The sequence below is a fragment of the Aquarana catesbeiana genome, linkage group LG11 (genome assembly GCF_042186555.1).
Source record: "Aquarana catesbeiana isolate 2022-GZ linkage group LG11, ASM4218655v1, whole genome shotgun sequence".
NCBI lineage: Eukaryota > Metazoa > Chordata > Amphibia > Anura > Ranidae > Aquarana > Aquarana catesbeiana.
Genome location: NC_133334.1, coordinates 281,182,533 through 281,204,614, shown reverse-complemented (window position 1 = coordinate 281,204,614; position 22,082 = coordinate 281,182,533). Strand labels below are relative to the sequence as shown.

The window sequence follows — 22,082 nt, the reverse complement described above, 5'->3', positions numbered from 1 at the left end:
ATCACAGTGAATATTGTTGCATAGATTACACATTTGTTATGGTTCACTATAATTTTCGTTTTTTTAGCACTACACTTTATTTCTATATTCTGTTTGTATTTTGTTTGTTTGAGTGTTAGCTGCTTATGCACATCAGTTTAGCGCAGCAATTGCCACCAAAATTTTCTACACAATAACGAGACAATCATTTTTAAGAAATTTAAAAAAAAAAAAAAAAAAACCACAACACACACAATATATAGAACAAAGAAAGATGATCAGCTGCACTCCCACACGATGCAATGTTGGCTTTATTGTGTCAAAAGCAGTTAAAAAAAAAAAGTTTTTTGCTGGCAGTGGCAGGGTGTGCACCTCACCGGCTGCAGCATTCTATGAGGATTATGGTCTATTCCACTCACCTGTGAGCAGCAGTTCCTTTCACACACACAATAGATAACCCAATTTTTTTTGTAAAATATGAAAGATGATGTTATGCCGAGTAAATGGATACCCAACATGTCACGCTCATGGAATGGTGACAAATTATAGTACTTAAAAATCTCCATTAGGTGACGCTTTAAAAATGTACACGTCCCCTCCCGCTGTCTGTAAAAGCAATCCGGCAGCTAATCAGCCACTAGGATGGCTTTTACATTACAGGGAATCACCAGCTGAAAAAAATAAAGATAGCTGGATGATGCCTGTAGCTGCAACCATCATCCAGATACAGCCACTTCAAGTCCAGGACTTCATATAAACGTAATGCGGGCGGAAAGTGGTTAAAGAAACAGCATTGTTAACCACTTCCCATCTGGCCAATTGTAAAACGGCGGCCGGGCGGGAGCTTCCTTATCCTGGGTGGATATCATATGACGGCCTCCCAGTCTTGCTACTCATGAGCGCCACCTGCCCTCATTTATCCATCAGAATGCATGTGCCTCCACTGTGGGGACACTTATTATTTAGTGTTAGGACCACAGATACCAGGGTGCCGTGACAAGGCTCTGTGGCTTACGCATGCGTGCGAACTAAAGCCCTGTTTTTTAACGCGTACTGTTAGACAGGTTAATTTGGTTGTCTGCAAGCTGGTTGGTAAGTAGGCTTGGGTTTTTTCCTGGGCATTCCCCAGGCTTTGTTGCTACTCATGAGCGTCCCCAGCAGCACCATCTGTGATGGGGTAAAGAGCCAATGACAGCGGCTCTTTACCACCTGATCGCTGAGTCCAATCACAGAATGTAAACAAATACTGGTACACGCCATTACCGGTTCTCCTTCCTCACACAGACGCCGTGTCAGAGGAAGGAGAGACCGGGAGCTGTGAGAGTTAGCAGATCTTACGGTTCTTGTACTGTAAACACACACAGAGCCCAGGTTACATCAAGTGTACCTGTCACATCAGTGCAGCCATCATCAGGACTGATCAGTTTTCAATTATATGTACTGAAGAAGTCACCGCCTTAGGACGTAACTCTGATCGGCTGAGCCAGTTTGTACACATGCGCTTTTCTTTGGCACTTTATGGGAAAAGTGTCTTATTTTGTAAGTGCGATTTTTAACATTAAAGGTTTTTACGGGGTACACTACATGCTCTCTCTTGTTTTTATATGATCTCTGTCTCTTGCATGGAGTTTGCTGATGAGGAGAGAAGAAGACTGCAAAGACCCCAGAGGATTATCCCCTTAAAGGGGAAAGTGCTCTGTTGCCCCGCCTACAGCTCCCTCACCACTGGCTTTGATTGACTGAAGCAGAAGCCAATGCCTTAGCAAAGCCCAAGAGACCAGGAAGTGAGAGAAGTGACTGCAGGCGGGCACAGTGCTGGATCAAATGAGGGCTCAGGTAAGTAAAAAGGAGGGATGTTGATGCCGAAACATTTTTATGCGCCAAGTACGGGGAAAGCTCATTTGGCTGTACTCCTCCTGTGGATCACAGGAGTGCAGTTCTTTCTGTGACCGGTTTTCAGCAGACAGCGGGCTGAAACTGATGTCACAGAGCCGCTCCAGGCTGTGGAGAGATCGCGACCATATGGTCAGGATCCACCCAGGAGCCTCAACCGGCATGGAGCCGCTGAGTCAGAGCCGGCCACCCCCGCCCCCTCCACAGACCAGTGCTCCAGTGAGTGTGGGAGGAGCAGAGCAGAGAGCCAGAGACTGACAGTCACAGCTCTCTGCTCAGAGCCGAGGAGAGAACTGAGCGATCAGCAGTGTTTGATCGCTCATTTCTTCATCTTTAGAGACGGTGGGGGGGACAGTACAATGCTGCATTCACCTAGGCAAGTGTGATTTAACCACGTGCCGACCAGCTGCCACAGTTGTACTGCGGCAGAATGGCACGGCTGGGCGAAACGACGTAACGTCGCTTCACCCTGTGGCCACTAGGGGACGCGCGTGCCCCCCCCATTTGCTCCCAGAGCCGATGCGAGTGCCTGGTGGTCTTGATCATCACCGGGCTCCCGTGATCGCTCGGGGCACACCGAGGACCGGGATCTGTGTGTGTGTGTGTGTAAACACACAGTTTCCGGTTCTCTGAGGGAAGAACAGACAGATCGTCGCTGTTCATCCAGAGTATGAACAGAGATCTGTCATCTCCCCTACACAGTCCCCTCCCCCCTTCAGTTTGAACACAAACTAGGACACACTTAACCCCTTCACTACCCCTTAGCGGTTAACCCCTTCACTGCCAGTGACATTTACACAGTAATCAATGCATTTTTAATCGCACTGATCGCTGTATGAATGGTCCCAAAATAGCGCCAATAGTGTCCGATCTGTCCACCATAATGTCACAGTCACAAAAAAAAAAAAAAAAAAAAAAAAAAAAATCGCAGATCGCCGCCAGTACTAGTAAAAAAAAAAAATAAATAAAAATTAATAATAAAAATGCCATAAATCTATCCCCTATTTTGTAGACGCTATAACTTTTGCGCAAACCAATCAATATATGCGTATCACGATTTTTTTTACCAAAAATATGTAGAAGAATACGTATCGGCCTAAACTGAGGAAAAAAAATGTTTTATATATATTTTTTGGAGGATATTTATTATAGCAAAAAGTAAAAAATAATGCGTTTTTTTCAAAACTGTCGCTCTTTTTTTGTTTACAGCACAAAAAATAAAAACCGCAGAGGTGATCAAATACCACCAAAAGAAAGCTCTATTTGTGGGGAAAAAAAAAGGACGTCAATTTTGTTTGGGTGCAGCGTCGTATGACTGCGCAATTGACGACGCAGTGCCGAATCACAAAAAGTGCTCTGGTCAGAAAGGGGGTAAAATCTTCCGTGGCTGAAGTGGTTAAAAAAAACAAAAAAAACCAAAAAAAAACACAACACATACTTCTCTTTTAATGTAAGGATCGTGTTAGGATAAAATTGTTTTTAGGCTTTAGAACCAATTTTGTAACCTATGATTTGCACAGATTATATAGTGATTGAAGATGAACACACACATTTGGATTGTTTCTTGATTGTTTCTTCCCTCATTCTCGAATCTGATGTATATAATCGGTACAATGAAGTGTGGCTATCGGGGCCCACGTTACATTTCACAATGGCATCGAGGACATGACTGGGAGGAGACTCAAAGTGTTCTCCGCCCCATTTATCAATCTGAAATCGTGCCCCATCGCTGGTGTCAGTGGGGGGGGGGGGGGGGGAGATCGTGCCCCATCACTGGTGTCGGGGGGGGAGATCGTGCCCCATCGATGGTGTCAGTGGGGGGGGATCGTGCCCCATCGATGGTGTCAGTGGGGGGGGGGGAATCGTGCCCCATCGATGGTGTCAGTGGGGGGGGGGGGAATCGTGCCCCATCGCTGGTGTCAGTGGGGGGGAACGTGCCCCATCGCTGGTGTCAGTGGGGGGGGGGGGGAATCGTGCCCCATCGCTGGTGTCAGTGGGGGGGGGGATCGTGCCCCATCGTTGGTGTCAGTGGGGGGGGGGAATCGTGCCCCATCGCTGGTGTCAGTGGGGGGGGGGGGATCGTGCCCCATCGCTGGTGTCAGTGGGGGGGGGGGATCGTGCCCCATCGCTGGTATCAGTGGGGGGGGGGGGGATTGTGCCCCATCGCTGGTGTCAGTGGGGGGGGGGGGATCGTGCCCCATCGCTGGTGTCAGTGGGGGGGGGGATCGTGCCCCATCGCTGGTGCCAGTGGGGGGGGGGGGATCGTGCCCCATCGCTGGTGTCAGTGGGGGGGGGAATTGTGCCCCATCGCTGGTGTCAGTGGGGGGGGGAATCGTGCCCCATCGCTGGTGTCAGTGGGGGGGGTCGTGCCCCATCGCTGGTGTCAGTGGGGGGGGGGGATCGTGCCCCATCGCTGGTGTCAGTGGGGGGGGGGGATCGTGCCCCATCGCTGGTGTCAGTGGGGGGGGGGATCGTACCCCATCGCTGGTGTCAGTGGGGGGGGTCGTGCCCCATCGCTGGTGTCAGTGGGGGGGGGGGATTGTGCCCCATCGCTGGTGTCAGTGGGGGGGGGTCGTGCCCCATCGCTGGTGTCAGTGGGGGGGGGGGGGGGATCGTGCCCCATCGCTGGTGTCAGTGGGGGGGGGGGATCGTGCCCCATCGCTGGTGTCAGTGGGGGGGGGGAATCGTGCCCCATCGCTGGTGTCAGTGGGGGGGGGGGAATCGTGCCCCATCGCTGGTGTCAGTGGGGGGGGGGGGATCGTGCCCCATCGCTGGTGTCAGTGGGGGGGGGGAATCGTGCCCCATCGCTGGTGTCAGTGGGGGGGGGGAATCGTGCCCCATCGCTGGTGTCAGTGGGGGGGGGGGGGGATTGTGCCCCATCGCTGGTGTCAGTGGGGGGGGTCGTGCCCCATCGCTGGTGTCAGTGGGGGGGGATCGTGCCCCATCGCTGGTGTCAGTGGGGGGGGGGGAATCGTGCCCCATCGCTGGTGTCAGTGGGGGGGGGGAATTGTGCCCCATTGCTGGTGTCAGTGGGGGGAATTGTGCCCCATCGCTGGTGTCAGTGGGGGGGGGGAATTGTGCCCCATTGCTGGTGTCAGTGGGGGGAATTGTGCCCCATCGCTGGTGTCAGTGGGGGGAATTGTGCCCCATCGCTGGTGTCAGTGGGGGGGGGGGATCGTGCCCCATCGCTGGTGTCAGTGGGGGGGGGGAATTGTGCCCCATTGCTGGTGTCAGTGGGGGGAATTGTGCCCCATCGCTGGTGTCAGTGGGGGGAATTGTGCCCCATCATTGGTGTCAGTGGGGGGAATTGTGCCCCATCATTGGTGTCAGTGGGGGGAATTGTGCCCCATCATTGGTGTCAGTGGGGGGAATTGTGCCCCATCGCTGGTGTCAGTGGGGGGAATTGTGCCCCATCGCTGGTGTCAGTGGGGGGGGGGGATCGTGCCCCATCGCTGGTGTCAGTGGGGGGGGGGGAATTGTGCCCCATTGCTGGTGTCAGTGGGGGGAATTGTGCCCCATCGCTGGTGTCAGTGGGGGGAATTGTGCCCCATCGCTGGTGTCAGTGGGGGGAATTGTGCCCCATCGCTGGTGTCAGTGGGGGGGGGGGATCGTGCCCCATCGCTGGTGTCAGTGGGGGGGGGGAATCGTGCCCCATCGCTGGTGTCAGTGGGGGGGGGGGAATCGTGCCCCATCGCTGGTGTCAGTGGGGGGGGGGGGGGAATTGTGCCCCATTGCTGGTGTCAGTGGGGGGAATTGTGCCCCATCGCTGGTGTCAGTGGGGGGGGGGAATTGTGCCCCATTGCTGGTGTCAGTGGGGGGAATTGTGCCCCATCGCTGGTGTCAGTGGGGGGGGGGGGAATTGTGCCCCATTGCTGGTGTCAGTGGACGGTGGGATCGTGCCCCATCGCTGGTGTCAGTGGGGGGAATTGTGCCCCATCGCTGGTGTCAGGGGGGGGGATCGTGCCCCATCGCTGGTGTCAGTGGGGGGGGGGGAATCGTGCCCCATCGCCTTGTGGACGGCCTTCCCAGAAGAGTTGAAGCTGTTATAGCTGCAAAGGGCGGAGCCAACTCAATATTGAACCCTACGGACTAAGACTGGGATGTCATGTGTGTGTAAAGAGGGCAGGTGTCCCAATACTTTTGGTAATATAGTGTATGGGACACACGGGGCTCACAATGACACTGTCCGGACACACTTTGGGAAGGAGGAGGGGCTCTGACACAGGTGACCTCTGACCCCTGATATGACCTTTATTCCCTCCTATGGAAGGTCAGTGTGTGGTGTACAGAGGAGTCTGGAGACCAACATGGAAGATCTTTTCCTCCTCAGCCTCTCAGACTTCCATCCCTATCTATACCCCTCCCCCACTGACCAGCCTGGTCCCCCCCCCCCCCCAAATCTGTGCTGACATAGCAAGACCTCCTCCACCCGCCTGTCCAGCCCCTCACACCGGCTCCTCCACCCCTGAGAGCAGCTTCTACAGCCCTACTGTCTGCGTATTCTCCTAGCAGAGCTCACCTTCTGCCTGTGACTGGGGGACGGTCCGTCGCTGCACCCTTCCCCCGGAAACAAGAGAGGCGACTCATCGTTCCGCCCGGACAACGCTGGCCAATCAGAGTGCAGCACACCATGAAATCAATGTTCCTTATAAAGAGCCTCTTATATCTGTCAGCCCGGCCAGCTGCCCCTCATACCCCATATATAATGAGCTGCCCCTCATACCCCATATATAATGAGCTGCCCCTTATACCCCACACAACGAGCTGCCCCTCATACCCCATACAACCAGCTGCCCCTCACACCCCACACAAGGAGCTGCCCCTCATACCCCATACAACCAGCTGCCCCTCTTACCCCATACAGAGAGCTGCCCCTCATACCCCACACAACGAGCTGCCCCTCATACCCCACACAACGAGCTGCCCCCTCATACCCCATAAAACGAGCTGCCCCTCATACCCCATACAACCAGCTGCCCCTCACACCCCACACAAGGAGCTGCCCCTCATACCCCACACAACGAGCTGCCCCATACCCCATACAACGAGCTGCCCCTCATACCCCATACAACGAGCTGCCCCTCATACCACATATATAATGAGCTGCCCCTTACACCCCATATATAATGAGCTGCCCCTCATACCCCATATATAATGAGCTGCCCCTTATACCCCACACAACCAGCTGCCCCTCACACCCCATACAACCAGCTGCCCCTCACACCCCATACAACAAGCTGCCCCTCACACCCCACACAACGAGCTGCCCCTCATACCCCATATATAATGAGCTGCCCCTTATACCCCACACAACGAGCTGCCCCTCATACCCCATATAACGAGCTGCCCCTCATACCCCATACAACGAGCTGCCCCTCATACCCCATATATAATGAGCTGCCCCTTATACCCCATACAACGAGCTGCCCCTCATACCCCATATATAATGAGCTGCCCCTCATAACCCATACAACCAGCTGCCCCTCACACCCCATACAACCAGCTGCCCCTCACACCCCATACAACCAGCTGCCCCTCACACCCCATACAACCAGCTGCCCCTCATACCCCATACAACGAGCTGCCACTCATACCCCATACAACGAGCTGCCCCTCACACCCCATACAACGAGCTGCCCCCTCATACCCCATACAACCAGCTGCCCCTCATACCCCATACAACGAGTTCCCCTCATACCCCATACAACGAGTTCCCCTCATACCCCATACAACGAGCTGCCCCCTCATACCCCATACAACGAGCTGCCCCCTCATACCCCATACAACCAGCTGCCCCTCATACCCCATACAACGAGCTGCCCCTCATACCCCATACAACGAGCTGCCCCTCACACCCCATACAACGAGCTGCCCCTCATACCCCATACAACCAGCTGCCCCTCATACCCCATACAGAGAGCTACCCCTCACACCCCATACAACGAGCTGCCCCTTATACCCCACACAACCAGCTGCCCCTCATACCCCATACAACGAGCTGCCCCTCATACCCCATACAACCAGCTGCCCCTCATACCCCATACAGAGAGCTACCCCTCACACCCCATACAACGAGCTGCCCCTTATACCCCACACAACCAGCTGCCCCTCACACCCCATACAACGAGCTGCCCCTCATACCCCATACAACGAGCTGCCCCTCACACCCCATACAACGAGCTGCCCCTCACACCCCATACAACGAGCTGCCCCCTCACACCCCATACAACGAGCTGCCCCTCACACCCCATACAACGAGCTGCCCCTCATACCCCATACAACGAGCTGCCCCTCATACCCCATACAACCAGCTGCCCCTCATACCCCATACAGAGAGCTACCCCTCACACCCCATACAACGAGCTGCCCCTCACACCCCATACAACGAGCTGCCCCTCACACCCCATACAATGAGCTGCCCCTCACACCCCATACAACCAGCTGCCCCTCATACCCCATACAACCAGCTGCCCCTCATACCCCATACAACCAGCTGCCCCTCATTCCCCATACAACCAGCTGCCCCTCATACCCCATACAACGAGCTGCCCCTCACACCCCATACAACCAGCTGCCCCTCACACCCCTTACAACGAGCTGCCCCCTCATACCCCATACAACGAGCTGCCCCTCATACCCCATACAGAGAGCTGCCCCTCATACCCCATACAACGAGCTGCCCCTCATACCCCATACAACGAGCTGCCCCTCATACCCCATACAACGAGCTGCCCCTCATACCCCATACAGAGAGCTGCCCCTCATATCCCATACAGAGAGCTGCCCCTCATACCCCACACAAGGAGCTGCCCCTCATACCCCACACAAGGAGCTGCCCCCTCATACCACATACAACCAGCTGCCCCCTCATACCACATACAACCAGCTGCCCCCTCATACCACATACAACCAGCTGCCACTCGGCCGTGTCCTCCTTCCTGTACTACAGACACAGCTGTGTCCTCCTTCCTGTACTACAGACTCAGCCGTGTCCTCCTTCCTGTACTACAGACTCAGCCGTGTCCTCCTTCCTGTACTACAGACTAGGCCGTGTCCTCCTTCCTGTACTACAGACTCAGCCGTGTCCTCCTTCCTGTACTACAGACTAGGCCGTGTCCTGCTTCCTGTACTACAGACTCAGCCGTGTCCTCCTTCCTGTACTACAGACTCAGCCGTGTCCTCCTTCCTGTACTACAGACACAGCCGTGTCCTCCTTCCTGTACTACAGACTCGGCCATGTCCTCCTTCCTGTACTACAGACTCGGCCGTGTCCTCCTTCCTGTACTACAGACTCGGCCGTGTCCTCCTTCCTGTACTACAGACTCGGCCGTGTCCTCCTTCCTGTACTACAGACACAGCCGTGTCCTCCTTCCTGTACTACAGACTCGGCCGTGTCCTCCTTCCTGTACTACAGACTCGGCCGTGTCCTCCTTCCTGTACTACAGACTCGGCCGTGTCCCCCTTCCTGTACTACAGACTCAGCCGTGTCCTCCTTCCTGTACTACAGACTAGGCCGTGTCCTCCTTCCTGTACTACAGACTCAGCCGTGTCCTGCTTCCTGTACTACAGACTCAGCCATGTCCTCCTTCCTGTACTACAGACTCAGCCGTGTCCTCCCTCCTGTACTACAGACTCAGCCATGTCCTCCCTCCTGTACTACAGACTCAGCCCTGTCCTCCTTCCCGTACTACAGACTCAGCCGTGTCCTCCTTCCTGTACTACAGACTCAGCCGTGTCCTCCTTCCTGTACCACAGACACGGCCGTGTCCTCCTTCCTGTACTACAGACTGAGCCGTGTCCTCCTTCCTGTACTACTGACTGAGCCGTGTCCTCCTTCCTGTACTACAGACTCAGCCCTGTCCTCCTTCCTGTACTACAGACTCAGCCCTGTCCTCCTTCCTGTACTACAGACTCAGCCGTGTCCTCCTTCCCGTACTACAGACTCACCTCAGAGCCATCCCCCCTTCCTGGAAAGTTCCGTTCCTTTTGTAATGTTCACTTCAAACACCTCATGCACTTCAGTTACCTCACTCACCAGGTCACGTCATTCACCTAATTGAGGCATTATCAGGGTGCATTATCCTGCTGAAAGAGGCCATTCCCATCAGGGAATACGGATTTCATGAAGTGGTGGACTCAGTCACTTAGGTAGGTGGTATGTATCATATAACATCCCCATGAATGGCAGGATCCAAGGTTTCCCTGCAGAACATTGGCCAAAGCATCAAACTACCTCCGCCAGCTTGTCTCCTTCCCATACTGCATCCTGATGTCATCTCTTCCACCCCCAGCCATCCACATGAATCCTCAGATCATGCCACCTTCTTCCATTGCTCCTTCCTCCAGTTCTGAGTCTCACTTGCCCATTGCATATATATTTATTTGTATTGCATTTCATTCTCTGGTCAGTGAATCTACAGTTCTGTGTTGACGGGCTTGGGCCTCGTGTTTATGACGTCAGTCTAAGATGCTTCTGAGCTCTCTCAGAATTCATTGACATTAATTGCATCTTAGGGATTTGCACTCATATACAATAGATTTGTATGGAAATGCAAAACCTGTCTGTCAGAAAGACTCAGGCCCTATAAGAGGTATGTAGGCCCTATAAGACGTGTGTAGGCCCTATAAGACGTGTGTAGGCCCTATAAGACATAGGTAGGCTCTATAAGACGTAGGTAGGCCCTATAAGAGGTAGGTAGGCCCTATAAGAGGTAGGTAGGCCCTATAAGACGTAGGTAGGCCCTATAAGAGGTATGTAGGCCCTATAAGAGGTAAGTAGGCCCTATAAGACGTATATAGGCCCTATAAGACGTATGTAGGCCCTATAAGATGTATTTAGGTCCTATAAGACATATGTAGGCCCTATAAGACGTATGTAGGCCCTATAAGACTTAGGTAGGCCCTATAAGACGTATGTAGGCCCTATAAGACTTAGGTAGGCCCTATAAGACGTATGTAGGCCCTATAAGACGTATGTAGGCCCTATAAGACGTATGTAGGCCCTATAAGACGTATGTAGGCCCTATAAGACATATGTAGGCCCTATAAGACGTATGTAGGCCCTATAAGACTTAGGTAGGCCCTATAAGACGTATGTAGGCCCTATAAGACTTAGGTAGGCCCTATAAGACGTATGTAGGCCCTATAAGACTTAGGTAAGCCCTATAAGATGTATGTAGGCCCTGGACTGAGCCAGACCTTCAAAAGTTTTTATAGAGGACAAAGCTGGGTGAAATCTTTATTTGAAATGTGTTTGATAAAACGGACTCTGTCAGTCAGCGTACGCACGGCGTTTCCCAGAGTGGCGTTTCCTAGGCACAGACCTTCTTACTCAGTCTGCCTCCAGGTACAATATTTATTATTAAATTGCTGCCATTTGGATGACACCCCATACAAGAGCATTATTTACGATCCGCTTGGCATGCATTGCAGGTCCTTCTTCCACAATGACCTTGTAAAAATCAAAGTTTAATTTTAACTGCTCATCCAGTGCATTAAACTTTTATCCAGTACACTGAATGGATGTCGGATTTAGAGGGAATATTTCCGAACGAACGCTTTTGGAAGGATGTGATTTTACAGGGGACGAGGCAGGGGTGGGTCTATGTATGAATCGGAATATTTTTTTCCTGCAGGATTACTTTAAAAGCTTTATAATTAGCCCTTTTTTATGCTTGGTTTACCCGAGGATGATTCTTGGAAGTAAGATTGAGTCAAAAGACATGAGTGCTCCCTTCTATTAGGAAGTGCAGTGCTTGCATCCAGCACAATCCCATGTTTGACATTGATCATTGAAAATGACAGAATAGGTTTATTGAAGATAAACAGGGAACAACACATTTCAGGTATCTGCGTCCTCTTCTTCTGGGCCTTTTACATAAACAGACTGGTATGGTACAGGCCAGTGTTTCTCAACTTTTTTTTTTTGGTCAAGACACCCTTTAAAATGATACACAGTCTCAAGGCACTCCATTCAAAAATGTAAAGAACTAAACTTATAGTTTTACATATCGCTGCAACATCCATACACAAGGGACCCCCAATGTTAGAGGTGATTTATTTTTCCAAAGCAAATACACCTTTGCACACTGATACTGACTAGTATTCCAATGTTTCCCTTCTCCCTCACTCAATTGTGACTCTAGTGCTGACAGAGAAGGGCAGAGGAGTTCCAAACAAAGATGCTGTGTAGGGGCTATGGTCCTCCTGATCAACTGATGTCATTGATTGTTAGGACATAGGTGGCTGGAAGGTTCTAATGGTGCACAATAAAAACCTGTGGCTTTGTGCAACTAAAAGCCAGGCTTCTTTCACTTGCTAGCTTGTATGCCATTTTTTGACAATTTTAAGGCATTTTGCCAAGGCACCCCTAAAGAAACCTAAAGGCACCCCAGGGTGCCTGGGCTCCATGGTTGAAAAAGTTTGGCATAGGCAGGCCTTTCTTTCTCTGAAAATAGGTGCAGGAACTCAACCACGACCCCCGAAATCCCCTTCTCCCCCACACACATACTCAATCAAATAGTGGGTGTGGTCAAATTTCACAATGGGCGGGTCTTAAAGAGCAATAAATAGCGGGACTGCAATACGAACAGAGGGCAGAGTTCGGAGTGGGGGTTACACACAGAGTGCAGAGTTCGGAGGGGGGGTTACACACAGAGTGCAGAGTTCGGAGGGGGGGTTACACACAGAGTGCAGAGTTCGGAGGGGGGGTTACACACAGAGTGCAGAGTTCAGAGGGGGGTTACACACAGAGTGCAGAGTTCAGGGTTGCGCTACGTGCAGAGTTCGGTGGTACACTACCTACATAGTGCAAAGTTCAGGAGTGAGCTCAGCCTTCTTCCACAGCTGCTTACCTCTGCATCCCCCGTCCACATCTCACTTTCACCCCTCTTCAGCTCTGACCTCTGCATGCAATCCTCCCTCCTTAAAAGCTCCACCATCTTCCACGTGTCCAACTTTTGCTGCTGTGTTAAGCTGAAGCACCCAGCCGGCTCCAGGACCTTCCCTCACACTGTAGTTTGCCCTTTGCCTTTCTCACTTGCAGGGAGATCATAAAGTGGGGGTGTTGGCATCCGCACTGCACCCTGAACACCTGCACCCCCCTTTTCCCCATCCTGCACTCAGTGGGAGCTGCTCAGGAGATCAGATCTGTGGGAGCCGTTGGGAGACAAGCTGTCATTTGTAAACACAGAAGCCAAGTGATGGCGGTGAGCAGAGAGCAGAGGGTCTGAGCCAGAGGTGGTGGAACTGAGTTCCACCAAGTCCCAGCTGAAAAAAAGCCCTGGGTATAGGCATCCCAGGCCGGTCTGCGATTTCACAGATATAACAAAGAAAAAACACCAGTGCTAAAGGTGAATAGGGATCTTAAGTCTTTTTGAGTCTTTATAAATGATCTTGAGTATTAATCTCCTTCCAATCTCATCAGAAAGAAGAAGAAACCATCCAAGAGGAACTCTGCAATGTATGGGCCATGCTGCCCTCTTCATATAGGGGAGACTTTTACACCATGTAGCTGAAACAGACAAAGAGAGAGCTCACGAGTCTAGTGAACAACTTCAGGCATATGCAATCGATCCAGTACAGGCACTCGAACGATGCCTTCTGCAAGAGCCTACCTTACACGTTTCAAGGGCAATTCTCTCTTCCTCAGAGCTCTGAGTATAATTGAATGATTGCACCATCTAGTAATTAACTACGGCACCCAACATGGACTGTGGGGGAGCCTAAAAAGAGTGCGATGAATAACATACAACTTCTTCAGTATGGTATAGGAACAGTTGGAATAACTTAGCAGCAAATAAATATCTATAGTATTAATATTATAAGTAGTTTAGATAATTGATAAAAATGTAAATCATTATGATATGATCATTAAAATCAACAAAATAATCTTGGGCCTAAGAGTCAGAGCTTATGATGACCATACACTTGTGGAATTTCTTTTGAAAAAATGTTCATTTTGGGAACATCTGAATTGATGACCGCAGTGAGATGAAAATGAATGCAAAACGTTCAAGGTGGAGAGGCAGAGTGGTGATGTCATAATCTCTACCTCGTCCAATCGGAGAACACTTTGAGGTTGATTTACTAAAAACTGGAGGGTGCAAAATCCTATGCAGCTCTGCATAGAAACCAATCAGCTTCCAGGTTTATTTTTTTTGTCACAGCTTAAAGAGGAAGTAAACCCTGATGGGTGTTACTTCCTTTTTGTTTCCCTGCAAAGGTAAAGCATAATGGGCTACTGTGCATTACATAGTAGCCCATTATGTGACACTTACCTGCAGGAGAAGCCCGCAATGTTACCGTCTTCCTTGCTAGTAGCGAGCGCTCATTCTTCACCCCTCTTCCTTCTGGGGCCGCAAACTCCAGCTCTGTGACTGGCCGGAATCGCGTGACGTCACTCTCGCAGATGCGCGCGGGAAGCCGCCTTTAACGGCATGACCCGAGCTAGAAACAGGACAGCGTGCCCTTTCTAACTCCTTATGGCTGCACCATCTTTAATGCATCTTCTAGGGTGTGCCCCCCAAATATCTTGTTTGTTTATCTTGTTTGCCCTTTCTAACTCCTGCGCATGTGCAGAAGAAATCGCCCTACGGCGATTTGCAAATATCTCCTAGACCGTGCAGGTCTGGGAGATATTTCAAGCCACCTACAGGTAAGCCTTAATCTAGGCTTACCTGTAGGTTAAAGTGGTTGTAAAGGATTTACAACCACTTTAAAGGCTACCATGCATAGCTACACCAGATTTTGCACTATCCAGTTTTACTAATCAGCCCCTTTGATTTCCTTGGGAAAATGCAAAGTGTTATGTTCCCTGAATGGTGCCCGTTGGCAAGCAAATGACCTCCTGTGTTCACAATGCAGCCGGGGCAGTCATTTGGCACAGAACCTGGAAGCTAGTGGAGATCCATGGTGCCTGCTACAGTGATTTCCAGCTTCCATTTTGATCCCACAGGTATGGAACATACATACTGACATTGGTCCAAGCTGGAACTTGTAATTGTAGCAATACTCAGTTTTACTTACTATGGAGATGATTGAAATTTTTCTTTACCTGTATTTCAGATAATGTGTCGGCAGAGAAAAGAAAACTTAATTCTGCATGCTACCGGTATGTGTAATGTGTAAATATTAACCATTTTAATGTGATATTAATTATTTAATTGTATTTATTATTTATATTAATTGCTGTTGTTTTGAAAAATTAATTGCTAGATCTGCTTCCTGAATGATGCAGGGGTATACAAATCAATGCAGAATTCAGATGCCAGTCAGTCCAGTTTAGGAAGCGATATGAAATTCCATGGAGCCCGGGATAGGGAGATTTTGTTGACAAAGAGGTACTTAACATATAATGGGCTAAGAAAAAGTGCAGTTGTAAGATTTTAGGGGTTTGTCCAGCCCGGTCACAAGATGTACAGTATGTAGCCAGGTGCTGGGCTACAACAATATGAAGAAGGAGACATTGCCTTTTATTCTTCTCTCCTACTTACTGTAGATACTGATGTTATGTTGCACCATTCTCCTCCTGCCAGCAGGGAGAGAACTAAAGCCAAGCAGGCCCATAGACTTCTATGGAGAGCGCTGAGAATCCTGGGAGTTGTAATATGAGAGGGCAGATATATAATGGGACAAATGGACTTCTTACAATACAGATCCCAAGAGGCACTGTGCAGTAGAAGGAGTGGAGAGATGATTTTTATTAAACTGCCAGAGAAAGATATTCCTCTTGGGAGTTAGGGATAGCTAGCCCCTCTGTCTGGATGTTTGTTTGCCATCGGGAGACCATACCAGCTGGGATCCAAGCCTGAGCCACGGAGTGAGGACACCTGGGGGCAACGCAGCACCACCCACATCACAGTACCTACACAGCTGCCACGGGAAGACTTGAGGGTCCACTCACCCTCTGCTCCCCACCCCTGATCACCAGAAGCTTCCAGGGAGAGACAGAGGGGTCCCCCCTTCTACAACAAGAGGTCACTGCAGCATCCTGGGAACTGTTGAGAGGGCTATTGGCCCACTGCTGATACTGCTAGCAAGGACTGAGCCACTCAGAGCAGGACACCAAGTGCACCCAATCCATACCACACCCATACTGCGCTCTATACCGCACTTATTCCAACCCTAGACTGCACCTATACCAACCCTATACTGCATTATACCAAACCTTTACCACATCTGAATCACATCTACCTTGCACCTGTATAAAACTATACCATACCTACACTGCATGCAGGGTAACTAGGATTGTTGTTAAGTATAAAGATGCTCTCAAAGGGCCCCAATAATAGCCGGCATTAGAACAGCTCAAGGGACTTTCTCTCTCATAAAAATTATTCTGCAAGCCCTCTTTATCCCCCTGCCCCCTCCGCTGCCATCCTGCTTTTCTTTTGGACAGTGCCCACCCAGTCGGCCTAGGACTATCACCTGGTTTGGTGCCTGTTTTCTTTAATATAGCACTACTACTGGATACTAAGTATAACTTTCAGTGATTTCTTGTGATATTTTATGTTTGTACCTGGTGTGTCAGAGGGGCTAACACAGGGAAAGAACAGGATCCATCCTATCCAGCAGCTCCTACGGGGGTAGCGCTGCATGTATAATGATGAATACTATACATTGAAGTTGTTATGGACAACACAAGCACTTTCCTTTCAGACCCCTTTTAGACACTTTGGTCCACTGGGCAGCACAATGGTTCGAAGGTTAGAGTTTCTGCCTTGCAACACTGGGGTGCTCAGTTTGAAGTCTGGCCAGGACACTACCTGGATGGAGTTTGTATGTTTTCCCTGTGTTTGCATGGGTTTCCTATGGGTACTCCGGTTTCCTCCCACACTCCAAAGACATGCTACGTAGGTTAAATGGCTCCAGTTCAAAATTACATTGTGAGGTATGTGAGCTTTTTGAGGGCAGGGAGTGGCGGGAATGTACAGCATGTAAAGTGCCGTGTAAATTGTTGGCACTAGATAAATGCCTGTAACAAGTAATAAAATAAATTCACAATCTACAGTAAAGCACAGAATGATATTAAAGGTCACCCCAGGCCTCTATGACCTGAGCTTCTTTAGGCTTCGGCCTTGTGCGTTGGCATGCTCCTCTGCCATAGAAATGTTCTGATACATAACTGTAGTAGGCGCATGGTTCCCATTATCACATTGGCCGCAAAGCTCGATGGAATTCCCCAGCATCAGCTGTTCCCTGTGGGGACGCCGGGGTTTTTCCCAGCCCCTGTTGTGTGTATCAATGTGGAAATCTGATTGTGAGAAGAAAACTGCTTGAGTTACCAAAGCATGTGTCAGCAGCAGATGAGCGAGGACTTGGCACGGCGCACCGTTTTTTCGAGGCGAGGACCTACTTGGCACACAGAACACGTTGGGCACATCTGCCGCTTCTGATAGCAGCTGCAGCATGTGTTGGCACACACAGATATGCGTGGTGTTATTATCCCAGCACGGATGAGCGTGTCACCTACCTGTAGCGTTCCCATTAACGTCTCCCATATGTAAACATTGCATGGGTATTTACGCCCATCCTTATGCTGATAGGTTGGCGAATGGAGCAGCTGCATGGTACGTCGTATTAGGGGTTGAACTTGTTATCTCCATTCTACAGGATGGAATTGGACTTTTTCAGTAAGACCGACAATGTGCAATGAAGATGTCAGGTCACCACAGGGTGTGCAGCCATTGGTTGTGTTCTGCCTGTCAGGTGTCATGGCTTCGAGTCACACATTGGCAGCAGCAACTTAGATGGCATGAACATGGGGCACCTGTTTGCTATAATGTCTTTCTGTAAAAAGGGTATAACGTTGGTTGGATATGTAGAGCTACCCCCCGCAGGAGCCGCTAAGTAGATGTCCCAGGTCCCTTTTCCCATTAGTTTCCTCACAGCCAGGCACACAGTTCCAATCACTCTTCAGGCTCACTATCCAGTATAGATGTACGCTTTTTATGATGCTTTAGTAATAAATTGGATGGGTGTTGGGTACTGGTAGGATATTCCAGTAACCCTTAGTCATGATTTGAGGACACTGAACTTTCTCTTGTAGAACTGTGAGTGAAGTCCTTGGACAAGTAGAGAATGGACTGAGATTTGTAGTAGCAACTTGAGGAGATTTGTCTTCCTCATTGGACAACCCGAGCAAAGTCCTTTCACTAATGCCGCGTAAACACGACCGGTTTTCCCGTCGGAATAAACTCTGAAGGTTTTTCCGACGGAGTTCCCGACGGAATTCCGCTGAGACCGTCTTGTGTACACACGATCACACCAAAGTCCGATCGTCAAGAACGCGGTGACGTACAACACGTACGACGGGACTAGAAAAAGGAAGTTCAATAGCCAGTAGCCAACAGCTTCCGTCTCGTACTTGCTTCAGAGCATGCGTCGTTTTTGGTCCGTCAGAATAGCATACAGGCGAGCGGTTTTCACGATAGGAATTGGTTCCGTCGGAAATATTTAGAACATGTTCCATTTCTGGGTCCGTCAGAATTTTCGAAAAAAAAAAAGTCAGATGAGGCCTACACACGATCGGATTAGACGATGAAAAGGCTCCATTTGACTTTTTCTGTCGGACATTCCGCTCGTGTGTACTCGTGTGGCATTAGGAACAAATAGGCTGAGCTCTTCAGGACACCAGACACAATTGGGTTGACTTACTAAAACTGGAGAGTGCAAAATCTGGTGCAGCTGTGCACGTCAGCAAATGCAGGCTTCTTGAACCTCCCCTAGGGAAGGAGAGCCTTGACTGATGGGGGCATGGCCAGATGCCGGACAAAGGGGTGGGTTATGATGATTGGTGGCAACACGGGGGATGGGCCTGAGCTCAGGGAACGTGTGCCCCAGGGTATTCTGGGTTTTTTCGGAAGAAGAAGTGGATGGAAGAGCTGCCCACCCTCCCGCCCCTTTTTTCCTCGGTTATGGTATGACACAGCTAGCTGTCGTTTCTTGACCTTGCCAGCATTTAAAGTTGCTGTAATGGGCTATGCCATTGATGAAAAAATTGGAACCAGGCTGTCTGTCCAGGACTTATGGTAAGGACAGGCCCCACTTCCCCCTTTTGGTATTGAGTGCTCACAGTACCGTTTCCCCGAAAATAAGACCTAGCGTGATTGTCGGTGATGGCTGCAATATAAGCCCCCCCCCCCAAATAAGCCCTAGTTAAAGTCCTTGTAGGTCTTATTTTCAGGGTAGGGCTTATTTGGGGGGTAGGGCTTATATTGCAGCCATCACTGACAATCACGCTAGGTCTTATTTTCGGGGAAACAGGGTACCACTGTGACTGTCACTGGTTAAATGTGTTCACATGTTACCGGTTAGAATTTAATAAAGCTGTGGCCTTGCCCTTTCCAACCTAATGGTTGTAAGTGTTTTATCTAATGGGGTTAAAAGGGCAAGGGTGGTAGGGAATTTAATACCATGGTGTTACATTCATTTGTACCTATGCCCATTGCGCCTCAGCAGTCATGAGCTTCAGCTTGTTCAGTTAAGCTTTGACAATAAAACCTGGAAGCTGATTTGTTTCTATGCAGAGCTGCACCAGAGTTTGCACGCTCCAGTTTTAGTAAATCTCCCCCAATGCCTCTTTTCAACACGCTGACTCTAGCATAAGAGGGATGGCACCAACCCACAGTCTCTAGGACCATGATGGTGAACCTTGGCACCCCAGATGTTTTGAAACTACATTTCCCATGATGCTCAACTACACTGCAGAGTGCATGAGCATCATGGGAAATGTAGTTCCAAAACATCTGGGGTGCCAAAGTTCACCATCACTGCTCTAGGATCTCTCTCACCAGTCTGTACTCACAAAATCGGTAGCCTTCTTCCAATGCCCTCCTGATATTTTCAGCCTGTGGTACCAGATTAGATCCTCAGATGACAGCCCCATCAGTCAGTTTCAGCAACTCTCGGCAAAGCAAGTCTCCAGCTAGCCACACTGAGAACTCAACACCCCTCGGGTACATGGCAGAATGGCCTACGGGGCTAACAGTCCCCCCTAGGTTGTGATCGCATCCTCTGGGAAAAAGACCAGGCTGCTCTCAGTCTCAGAGTATTTATGCATACTCCCAGCCAGCATCTGGGCACCTCTCTCCAGGGATTGGCCAGGGCTGCATAAATATTCAGCTGATGGTTAGACTTCTTCCTGTCCACTAACTTCCAGATTTATGGACCAACCAGGGGGAAGAAGTCAATTCTGCAGCCACTGAAACACAGAACAGACCAGAGTAATCAAACACAATTGCACTGAGTACAGTGAGCCCAAACTAAATTTACCTAATCCTAGAACCTATCTAGGAAGGTGCTACAGATATTTGAAACATATCAACAGAGTTCCAATGAGGAAAAAATAACAGGAGGCCAAGCTCCATTGGTCAAAAATGCCCACGGAGGACTAAGGGAAAGAAACACTTAACTACCCCACTCCCCCAGCAGCATTTATTCACCTTTCCTCACTCCCGCTCCACTCCTTTGGACTACCAAGAGGGAAGTAAAATATATCTCGTGCTTCCAGGTATGGAGGAGCCTGTGACACCCTCTACCATGTGAGAGCATGGTGCCTGGTTATTGGCCAATCACAACCGCATGGGGTCAGGGATGGAGCCCTGCATGGGCAGAGGAAAATTTCACTAAAATCCAACAACCAGACAGTTTTTATTGCCCCCATCCTCTCCTGGAGCTCATTGGTGTAAAAAAAAGAGGGAGTTGAGGTCTTTAAAGGGTGGTCACGATAGTGATAGGACACAATTTATAACCATGTCTGTGTCTGGTGACTTTACTCCTCAATCAAATTACTTGAGAAGACGCTTCTTTATCAGTCTGTTTATGAAGTAGCGCTAGCTCTCCCCTTGGTAAAGGGAGGACTACTTGTGGCTGATGACCGTTCTTTCTTATTGTAATGTAATCTGTACTAATGCCGCGAAACACACGATCGGAAACGCCGCCAGCAAAACTCCGAGGAGAGCTTTTTGTCGGAAGTGCGACCGTGTGTACACTCCATTGGTCTTTTGCTGGTGGAATTCCAGCCAGCAAAAGATTGAGAGCATGTTCTCTATTTTTCGGTCGGGAAAAGTTCCTATCCAAAAATGCGTTCATCTGTATGCAATTCGGATGCGCAAAAAATCACGCATGCTCGGAAACAATCTGACGCATGCTCGGTAGCATTGAACTTCATTTTCTCGGCTTGTCGTAGTGTTGTACGTTGCCGCGTTCTTGACGGTCAAAATTTCAGAGAACTTTTGTGTGACCGTGTGTATGCAAGGCAAGCTTGAGCGGAATTCCATCAGAAAAACCATCCAAGTTTTTTCTGATGGAAATTCCGATCGTGTGTACACGGCATAAGTCTATTTTGCAATTGATTAATGGTCTTGAATTTTTGACATATCTGGAAGAATTTAAAAAAAAGAGGGCAAGTTCAGAGTTCGGCTAGAGATGAGTTCGGAGGATACCCAAGCTCATCTCTGTTTTTTAGGCAGTAAAGCAAGGATAAGGACGACACCTTGCAAGTGGAAAATTGTATCAAATATGGTACTAACCATAATTTTCCTTTCCTGGCGCCAATCCATGGCAGCATACTACCACAGGTGTGCTGCCATGTTGGCACCAGGAAAAGGCATTTCCCATTGTTATTTCCGATCTTGGGCAGGATGTCTATCAAAAAAAGTTTTCCTGGTGCCAACATGGCAGCATACAACTATATGTATGCTACCATGGATTGGCACCAGGTAAGGAGAATTTGATCCAATTTTCCGTTTCCTGTCCCTGATCCTGGTTTTAATTACATCTCAATTTCCTCTTGTTCAACCCATGGGCCGAAACAAGAGAAAACCAGCCAGTTCCTCCATCAACACTTAGAACGTGAATGGAGGAATCTCACTGTTTGTTATCATTTTTTCCCCTGGCTCAGTTCATTTGTAAATCAGCTTTTATTGATTTCGGCCACTTTAACAGGATTTATCAGAAATTCAAGCCATCTATGGCCACCTTTACGAAGAATGTCAGTCCTGGCTTGGAATCAAGTTCTACCCCCTCCTCACCACCTTGTCCGGTGACGGCATCCCTACTGGCCGCTGTTCCCATGGGAAAGGGAGGTTTTCTCTGGTGTCTGGCTCTGCTTTCTGTTCTCAGGACCTTTCCTTCTCAGGTTCAGATTAAAGTATAACTATAGGCAAAACCCTTTTTTTTTTTTTTCGGATAGAGCAAGGGATGTCTAT

General features: G+C 49.7%; 1 protein-coding gene across 1 annotated transcript in view; it reads right to left on the bottom strand.

Annotated features, from left to right (window-relative positions):
- Nucleotides 1-6,450, bottom strand: part of ACSF3 (acyl-CoA synthetase family member 3) — a 57,228-nt gene extending 50,778 nt beyond the window's left edge. Inside the window, exon 1 of the mRNA XM_073605940.1 lies at nucleotides 6,392-6,450. The gene's annotated coding sequence lies outside the window, so the exon portion shown is untranslated. The remainder of the gene's footprint in view (nucleotides 1-6,391) is intronic.
- Between the last annotated feature and the right edge of the window lie 15,632 nt (nucleotides 6,451-22,082).